Source organism: Arachis ipaensis, chromosome B09 (genome assembly GCF_000816755.2).
Source record: "Arachis ipaensis cultivar K30076 chromosome B09, Araip1.1, whole genome shotgun sequence".
Classification (NCBI taxonomy): domain Eukaryota; kingdom Viridiplantae; phylum Streptophyta; class Magnoliopsida; order Fabales; family Fabaceae; genus Arachis; species Arachis ipaensis.
In genome coordinates, this window is record NC_029793.2 from 125494389 (window position 1) to 125505079 (window position 10691).

At 31.0% G+C, this 10691-nt stretch overlaps 1 protein-coding gene across 3 annotated transcripts in view; it reads left to right on the forward strand.

Moving 5' to 3' along the window:
* Positions 1-10691, forward strand: part of LOC107617867 (exocyst complex component EXO70A1) — a 31396-nt gene that overhangs the window by 7286 nt on the left and 13419 nt on the right. For 2 of the 3 annotated variants that reach the window (XM_021110271.1, XM_021110270.1), the window contains exons 2-3: positions 4951-4961; positions 8102-8107. The gene's annotated coding sequence lies outside the window, so the exon portion shown is untranslated. Of the gene's footprint in view, positions 1-4950; positions 4962-8101; positions 8108-10691 lie in introns of those variants that run through there. The other variant, XM_021110272.1, reaches the window with a different exon arrangement.

Here is a 10691-nt window from a genome sequence, read left to right on the forward strand (position 1 = left end):
ATAATCAATAATCAACTAACAACTACTTTATTTAATACTAATCAACGTAACAACAAAATAATATTAATAAATTATATATACTTTTTTTACTTCTTTCAGCTTAATAAAATTAAATAATTACAATAACTAACTACTAATAACAATGAACAATAAATAAAGAAAAATACTATTTGTACACTATTTTTCAACCACCAATTCAGCCACTGTCACTAAAATACAGTAGAAAATATAATTACATATAAGGATAATTCAGAGATAATACAACGCGCTAGGAATTTCTTCATCGTGCCAAAAATCTTCTCTTTCAATCGTGATTTCTTCTCTCCTCGGCCGAGGGGGTTCCATTGCATGCACTTCACTTCTCTTCTCTTCGATCGCGCCAACCTCACTCCTCGCTTTCTTCTCTTCTCCACGCTTCCCTCTGCTTTGCTTCGATCCCACAGTTCACAAAAGCTCTTCTCAGCACCGTTTTTTGTTCTTGTTATCTTAGGGTTTTGATTATAACTTTTGATTCAATGGAATCCACAAGCTCGAATGATGAGGTTTGTGTTCAATTTACTTCGTATGTTAATTTTTTATTCCTGATTTGATTTTAATTTTTTTATTATCCATGTTTTATTCCTGATTCGATTTAATTTTTTTATTATCTATTTTTTATTTCTGAATGGTTTGCTATATATTTGGTTTCTGATAGAGAGTCTAGTTGCTCCAGCTGATCCATGTATTTTGTGTGTTGAGTTTTGGTGATTTGTGTATCTAGTTATGCAAATGCTTTTGATTTGGCTAATGCTTCTGATTTGTAACTTCATTATGTCATTTAGGTCCTTTTATTTGGTTCTAGAAAGAAATGCTTCCCAATTACATCATGTACATTATGTGATTACATCCTGAAAAATTTATGTTATAAATTTGTGTAATGAGAAAAATATTTAGCCCCCTGGATTAGAGTCAAATTGGTAGTTTTTACGTTTAAAATTTCTGCATTTGCTTAGATCAAATGATGATGCTGATTCTATGAATGTGTAGGGGTTTAGTGTTATATTTGACTACTGAATTTGATTATCATGTTTACTGAATTTGATTATACTCAAGTTCAGTGCTATATTTGACTATTGAGTTTGATTATACATGTAAGTCGTTGAGAAAATTTTACATATGCATATGGCTCTAATTTGATTTATATTTTTTTTATCCATTTTTAATTCCTTATTTGATTTTAAATTTTTTATTGTCTATGTTTTAGGTTGTTTTAGGTTGTTTCAAGCATTCCCCTCTGTGAAAGATTATGAAGCTTTTTATACCAATTATGCAAAGAGGGTTGGTTTTTCATAGAATATAAAAACTACTAAGTAGGATCAAAATAGACAGATTACATACCAAATCTTGGTATGTTCTAGAGTTGGTTATCAAAGATCAAAAATTGATCCATTAAAGAAGACAAATCCAACTTTCGAGCAAAATTGTAAAGCTAGGATTGTTGTGAAAAGGGATAAGAAGCTGGAATATGTGTTAATTTTTGTGAATATTCAGCACAATCATGCTATTAGTCCTAGCATGGCAAACACTCTGAGAAAGAACAGGGAATTAAGCTTGCAATAGGGAATTAAGCTTGCATGCCAAACGGATAGCTGAGATCAATGATGAAGCTGGTGTTACAATGAGAAACACCTATCAAAGTTTAGCAACAGCTGCTGGTGGCTATGACAAATTGACTTTTACTGAAAAATATCTTCGGAATCATGTAGCAAAAAGTGTCAGAGTCATACAAGAGGAAGGGGATGCGCAATCATTAATGTAGTATTTTTGTAGGATGCAACAACAAAATCGCAACTTCTTTTACGAAGTTAAATTGGATGAGCAACATCGCATAGAGCATGTTTTTTGGGCTAATGCTAGAAGTCATGCTACTTATGAGCACTTTGGCGACGTTATGAGCTTTGATACGACGTACCTAACAAATAGGTACGACACCACAATTATATATTTCAAGTTAATTATATGTACTCTAGATTTTGCATGTGTTTGATGATATATGGATAGGTAGAATAGAATGAATTTGCTGCTGCTATGCATGATATACTGAGTTTGATTATGTACTCTTGTTTTTGCATATGTTTGATGTATAGGGATAGGTAGAATAGAATGAATTTGCTGCTACTGCTGTGTATGATATACTAAGTTTGATTGTTTGATTTAGTCAGTTTGATTATGTACTCTTATTTTTATTATAGGTATGATATGCCTTTTGCCTCATTTGTTGGGGTTAACCACCATGGACAATCATTGCTACTTGGTTGTGCTATTCTTTCATGTGAAGAAGAGAGTTATTTTCTTTGGTTATTTGATTGTTGGATACGATGTATCGGTGACAAGCCGTCTATTGGCATATTAACAGATCAATGCAAAGCTATGCGAAATGCCATTAAAAAATCGTTGCCAATGACACAACATCGATGGTGTATTTGGCATATCTTGAAAAAAATTTCAGAAAAATTAGGAGCATACAAACAATCTAACGAGATTAGTGCTGATATGAGATATATTGTGTGGGAGTCTAGGTCTAAGAAAGCATTTGAAAGTTGTTGGACTAATTTTATCAATAGATTCAGTTTGCATGATAATAATTGGTTAGCAGGTATTTTATGAGTTTGATTATCTTATATCTAATGTTTGATTATTTATCATTTATTAATCAATATGCCTTACAAGTTTGATTATGCCCATTTTATGGTTTCAGGTTTGTACGAAGAATGTGACAAGTGGGTCCCTATTTTTCTTAGCAACAACTTTTGGGCAAGCATGAGTAGCACTCAAAGGAGTGAAAGCATGTTAGCATGCATACATTTATGAAGGGCTACCTAACCTCAAAGAGCAACTTGTAACAATTTGCAATACAATATGACAATTGTCTTGCAAATAAAGCTAAAAAAGAATATGAATTAGATGCTGCCAGCTTCAATACCATTATCCCTTGTGCTACTACCTCTACTATTGAGAAATAGTTTCAAAAAAAATATACTCATACAATGTTTAATGAGCTTCAAAAGAAGTTTAGAGCAAAGGCTAGTTGTTTTTCAACAAAAGAGCATGAGGAGGGATATATTGTTACTTACAAGGTTATATAAGAGATTGAGAATGGTGATAAGATGTTTGATTCTACGTATGAGGTGTTGTTTGATTCTTCAACTTCAGATGTTTCTTGCCAATGCCATCTTTTTTAGTCAAAGAGAATCTTATGCCGTCATACTCTTTCAGTCCTTTGGTCTTGAAAGAGTGAAGAAATTTTTAAATAAGTACATTCTTGATCGGTGGAAGAAAACTTTAAAGCGCAAGCACAATAGCATCAAGTGTAGCCATGATCCATGTCGTTTAGAGCCCGTAAAGAAATGTTATGATGAGATATGCAAGCAATTTTACAATATTGCTGAAGTAGCTGTTGCATCCGAGGAGCTCACCGAGACCGTACATCGTATAATAGATTCGGTTTGAGTTATGTTGGTGGAACCAAAGGCCTCTTCAATAGATAATGTAGATAATCAAAATTTGAATAAAGGTAGATAAAAATTCAAATGATTTAGAGATTCATAACCCCAACAAGTATCACGAAAAGGTCATAGACGTAAGAAAAGGCTTCAATCTACTGTAGAAAAAATTGTTGAACAAGGTAGGAAGAAGCATACAAAGAATGTGAAAGAGAGATCACAGGCAAGTTCAGTGTTTGACTAATTTTATTATTATTTCTAAAATGTTTTATTATCACTTTATTGATTGCTATTTTTTTTAGCCATTTGAGGAGTCACCTTCGAAGTTGAGCATTACCTCTAACCAACCAGAGTTGTGCTACATGTACACCACTTTCAGCCATCGCATTTGTATATGTATAGAATACACAATTCAAAAATTAAAAATCAAAATCCCACTCTCAACCTCACTGTCACTCTTTACACACGCTGAAACAAACGTTCTTCTTTCTCCTTCCCTCATTCTCACTCTCACTCTCCGACACGACTCCTTCCTCATTCTCACTCTCAAGGGTGATTCTCCTTCCCTTTCTCTCCGGCGGCATGATTCTCCTTCCCTCTCTCTCCGGTGGCACGATTCTCCTTCGCTCTCTTTCAGGCGTGGTTGCAATTCTCCTTCCTCTGTCTCGGGCGTGGTGCTCTCTGTCTCAGGTGTGAATTTCTTCGACTGCATTTTTCTTGTTTGATTCTGCAAGGTAAAATTCTATTCTTTGTACTTCTATCAGCTTCTTTGACGGCATTTTTCTTGTTCGTTTTGAGCTTCTATCAGCTTTTTCGACTGCATTTTCCTTCTTCATTTTGAGCTTCTATAAATCAATTTGTGTTGTGCATAGTTTGTACTCTCAAACAAAAATTTATACTAAAAATATTTAAGTTAGGATTTTGAATTGAAGTCTCAATATGCTAATTTTAACAATTGATTGGTAGTATAGTTGTTTTGTTTAACTTTATTGAGTAGCTTGATTTATTGGGAATCTGATAATATAGGAGGTCAATTCTCTTTATTTTTTTTCTCGAGCTCTTGATTATCAATAGACTATTAATTGATTATAACTGGATTTTTGTGATAAGAGTTAGAGTATGTTTGATTATTATACTAAATGAGTTTGATTATGCTCAGTTTTTAAAAATTATATTATAGCATAGTTGATATCCACAGCATGTTTGATTATAACTGGATTTTTGTGATATGATTTAGAGTCTGTTTGATTATGCTCAACATTTAAAACATGATATTACAATATATTTGATTATAGCATACTTGATATTTGATTATTGAGTTTTAACTTTTTTTTGCTTTTTGATTTTGATTGTTTAATTTGCTAGTTTTGAAAAATACGAAAGAAGACTGCACCAAAACGAGTAGAAAGAGAATCAAAAAACAGGGACACCAAAAAAAATAAGAAAAAATGTATCCAAAGAAACTTAGAAGGAGATGAAGTGGAGAAATGTATTTTGTCTTTAGTTTTTTTTATCTTTTATGCTAGATTTTTTTTCCATCTGATAAGATCTTTCCATGCTCTGATTTTATTATGCAGAATGCAGAGGTTCAAAATCACAGCTAACATTTTATGATAAGTGTTTTCGCTTTTGATAAGTGTTCAAAATGATAGATTTTTTCCTTGTGATAAGGAATTATTGTAAGGAATTTTGATTATAATCTAAACTTTGTTATGATAAGTGTTTTCGCTTTTGAATTAGCAGTAAGAAAACTCTTAAGTAGGAGTTTACTACACATTTTGAACTTATTAATTATAGCTGAAACTTGAATTATAACAAGATCACGGAGATGGACAATGTTTAATTTTATTGTTTGGATGATGGTATCAACATGGATTGGGCAATGATTATCTTGTTTCCAATGTTGACAAAGTTTATTTTCATTAATATAGTGCTATGTTGACACGAGATGCACACCAAACTTGTTAGCGACACTTTCTTCTGACTATTTGAATGATGCGCAATGCAACGAGGTCCGAGCAATGGGAGTTTCCAAGGGGAATTTAAACCATGATTTGATTTTTGTCCTTGCAAACGCCTTTAATCGCTCTAGTTTCATCTTCTCACTCCAATAGAAAAAGTAGATGTTACTTAGGATTCAGTTGCAGCTGTCTTGGAATTGCGTGCATACGGTAATAATTAATTTTTTTTAAAATCCTTTGGGTTTATTAATTAAGATTGACGGTATAAAATCAAACATGCTGTATAACATGTTTTAAGATCCTTCATTATGTTATTAAATTTGATTTTTAATATCACTTGATTGGTAGAGGAGTATAACTATATATTGAATCTGAACCTCGCATTACTAATGTCTTGCTTGCTGAACTTTTTACATATTGAAGCTATTGATCTTAAAAATATCGTGCTATGCTGATTTTGATTATCATGTTGAATGAGTTTGATTATAATTATATTTCTCTCATTATTTTCTTTAAAATAGGTGACCCATTCAAGGAGGTAACTGAAGAGCATGAGCTCATGCTTTTAGAATTCAGGAAAAAAGCTCCAAATGCTTTGAGACAAATCATGTTGGAAAATTCAGGAAGGGGTCCCAGATTTAGGAGAGCATTCTTGTTGTATACATTGATAACATTTTTGTTGCCAATAAATACAACAATGATTAGGGATAAAATTTTTCCATTTATAATTGATGTTAATAATCCAATGAAGTACAATTGGATTAGATATATTGTTGATGACCTTGTTGATGGAGTTAACAACTTTAAACAAGGAGTGGTGTCAAGTTTGAATGTGTGCATATATGTGCTTCAGGTATTTTTCATTTAAACTAATTTTTGGTTTAACTATTATCTAAAGCATGTTTGATTTTATACTTCCATAAGCAAAAATATAGACCCTTTGATTTTGAGAAAGAACCACAACCGCCTTGGCTTTTCCATTGAACAAAGGATCTCATTTCTGCCTAATTAGTATTAGAAAGAAAATGTCCATCGGTACTTACATTGTTCGCTCTCTAAAATTTTATTTTCTATCTATAATGAATGAATTTTCACTAATTATGCATGTGTCATAGGGGTTGGTTAAGTCAAAGGAGGAGCAATCTGTGCCTAAACAGCTAGTCTGACCAAAGAAAAAGATTGTGAAAGAGGCTACCAAAGTGAAAAAATAGCAAAGTGAAAAGAGAAAAGTAGTAGACAGTCCTAAGAAGGATAAAAAAGAATTGAGGTAAGAAGATTCTACAAAATCAACTAAAGTGAAAAAATAGTAAAGTGGAAAGAGAAAAGTGATAGACTAACAAAGACAAAAAAGAATTGAGGCAAGAAGATTCTACAAAATCAAAGAGAGAAAATAAGCAAAAAGGAGGAGCAAACACAAGTTCCAATGAAAAGTTAGTTTGGTAATAATACATGCTTTTGTTTATTGACATCCTTTGTGTTTGATGTAGCAAATAATAATAATTTTTTTACTGAGTTTGATTATACTTAGGTTTAGTGCTATATTTATAAGGAGATAGATGTCTTCCATCTTTGTCATTCCCACCATTCTCTATTTTGACTTTTCAGCACTCATGTATACCACATTCACTTTTGTACATGCTGTTAAAAATTAATAATTACTCACTTCGAACTCATTATTCAAATTATAAATTTTTAACAGCATGGACGCTTAAAGAAATTTTAATTATTACCGTATGAACGCAATCCCAAGACAACTGCAATTGAATCCCAAGTAACATCTACTTTTTCTATTGGAGTGAGAAGATGAAAATTGGAGGGATTAAAAGGCGTTTGCAATTAGGGGTGAGCACGGGTCGGTTTGGTTCGGATTTGTGTTTTTTTGTACATGTACCCGAACTAAACCAAACCGATTAAGAACGGATTGGTTCGGTTCGGGTAATTAGGTACCCGATGACTTTGAAATTCATAAAAAAAATCAAATTTTTATCTTAAAAATTCAACAAGTACAATAAACATGTAACATCAATAGAAATAATCCAAACATGTTAAACACCAAATACATTAAAAACTAAACTCATTAAAATCCAAACATATTAATAGTGAATAATCTTTTTCTAATGAAAAAGTCATATATATATTTTTTATTTTTTTATTTAATTAATATATAATCGGGTTCGCGGGTTGGTTCGGGTTCAGCACTCCCAGAACCGATACCTGAACTAATCACTAACAAAGACCATTGGTTTGGTTCAGATTGAACTCGATTACCCGTTGGTTCTAGAACCAATTTAATTGGTTCGGTTCGGATTCGGATGGGTAATCGGGTACCTGCTATCCATGCTCACCCCTATTTGCAATGGCCAAAATCAAATCATGGTTTAAATTCCCCTTGTAAATACCCAAGAGGGATCCAAAACCCATTGCTCGAACCTTGTTGCATTGCGCATCATTTAAATAGTCAAAAGAAAGTGTCGCTAACAAGTTTAGTGCGCATCTCGTGTCAACATAGTACTACATTCATGAAAATGAACATTGTCAACATTGAAAACAAGATAATCATTGCCCAATCCATGTTGATATCTTATCGAATATAACATATTGTCATCCAAACAATAAAATTAAACATTGTCCATCTCAGTGATCTTGTTATAATTCAAGTTTCAGGTATAATTAATAAGCTGACAATGTGTAATAGACTCCTACTTAGGAGTTTTCTTACTACTAATTCAAAAGCAAAAACACTTATCATAACAAAGTTTAGATTATAATCAAAATTCCTTACAATAATTCCTTATTAGATGGAAAAAAATCTGTGATTTTAAACACTTATCAAAAGCCAAAATACTTATCATAAAATGTTAGTTGTGATTTTGAACTGTCTGCACTCTATATAATAAAATCAAAGTATACAAAGACCTTATCAGATGAAAAAAAAATCTAGCATAAAAGATAAAAAATTAAAGACAAAATACCTTTTTTCACTCTATCTCTTTCGAAATTTTTTTGGATACATATTTTTTTTATTTGGTGTTCCTATTTTTTGGTTCTCTTTCTACTCGTATTAGTGCAATCTTCTTTCGCTTTTTTTAAAATTAACAAATTAAACAACCAAAATTTTATCAAATTCAAAAAGTACAAGTTAAAACTCAATAATCAAATATCAAGTATGCTATAATCAAATATGCTGTAATATTATATTTTAAATGCTGAGCATAATCAAACAGACTCTAAATCATATCACAAAAATTCAGTTATAATCAAACATGTTGTAGATACCAACTATGCTATAATATAATTTTTAAAAATTGAGCATAATCAAACTCATTTAGTATAATAATTAAACATACTCTAACTCATATCACAAAAATTTAATTATAATAAATTAATAGTCTACTAATAATCAAGAGCTCGAGGAAAAAAACAAAGAGAAGTGGCCTCCTATATTATCAGATTCTTAATAAATCAAGCTACCCAATAAAGTTAAACAAAACAACTATACTATCAATCAATAGTTAAAATTAGCATAACTAGAATGAGACCTGCGTGATGCGCGGGACGGTAAATTAATGATAGTATATAATAAATATTAGAAATTACTATATTTTGTAGAGTTAAATTAAATATGTGTAAACTAAAGTTAAATTTTAAAGGTGTTTTATTTAAAATAATTTGTAGTACAAAAGATTTGGATGTTAGAATTGTATAAAGTAACATTTTTATTTGGTGGTTTGATTTTTCCATTTGCTTTTGTTGATGGACTTAGTCTTCTTATGTAGTGCTCGTCCTCCTTTTTCTTTATTAGTTGTTTTTAGAGTTGTTTGCTTTCTTATTTCTGTCGTAGATTCTTGTGAAGGCATGTTCTTTATGAATTATTGAGTTGTATGCACTTTCTATTGTGTTGTTTGTTCCATCTTTGCATGTATGTTCTTCTTCCGAATATGTATCTTGAATTTGTATAATTTTCTTTCTCTTTAATCTCTTGATGGATATGTGATCTTCGTCTGATAATATTAGTGTTGGCAAAGTTGGTTCCTATAATCAATGAATATATAATTTAAAATAGAATAAAAATGATGTCTTGAATAATTGAATTTTTTCTGGAGTATTACCTGTTTTATTTGTTGTAATGGGTGTTGAGGTTCAGTATTTTTGGTTGGAACAAATGTCTTGGTAACAATGTATTGTTGACAATCTTTTTTGACATTAAAATCATTTACTTTGACTTCAAATATAAGTGTAAGGTTACACAAATTTTTCAATTAGGGTGGTGTTTCAATTTCATTACTTTTCTTGAGTGTCATTAGATTTGAAGCAGTTGTGCCCAACACTTTTTTTTCTTCGCCATCAAATAGTAAAAAAATTGTTGTAGCACTTTGATTTGAAATAAGTATTGGGTTAGTAACTAATAATTTGATAGATGAGATTATGAAAAGTATATAGGGTTACCTTATTGTTGGATATTGTAGTGTTTGATTACATGTGCCACAAATGTAATTGTCTCATTTTCATCTAATATAATAATTTCTAAGCAAAGAGATTCCTCTTCGTTTGTTGTAATGGGTGTTGAGGTTCAGTATTTTTGGTTGGAACAAATGTCTTGGTAATAGTGTATTGTTGACAATCTTTTTTGAGATTAAAATAATTTACTTTGACTTCAAATATAAGTGTAAGGTTACACAAATTTTTCAATTGGGGCGGTGTTTTAATGTCATTACTTTTCTAGAGTGTCATTATATTTGAAACAATTGTGCCCAACATTTTTTTTCTTCGCCATCAAATAGTACAAAAATTGTTGTAGCACTTTGATTTGAAATAAGTATTGGGTTAGTAACTAATAATTTGATAGATGGAATTATGAAAAGTATATAGGGTTACCTTATTGTTGGATATTGTGGTGTTTGATTACATGTGCCACAAATGTAGTTGTCTCATTTTTATCTAATATAATCATTTCTAAGCAAAGAGACTCCTCTTCGTTTGTGGTTGTTAATGTTTTTCATAGACGAACCACGCAAATTTTGATAAACCAATTGTCTGTTTGTTTGGTAATATTGTCCAAAGAATGATATTTCATTGAATAAGTTTGAGATGAGTTTAAGATGTTGTGTAGTTCGGAAATAAATTTTTTGTGCTAAATTTGATGTTATTTGAAGGAATAGTGATAAGAAACTTATATAAGTAGGTCAAATAGTATGAAATTTGAATATTTGTAACGTAAAATTTATTATGATTAATAATATTATTATGA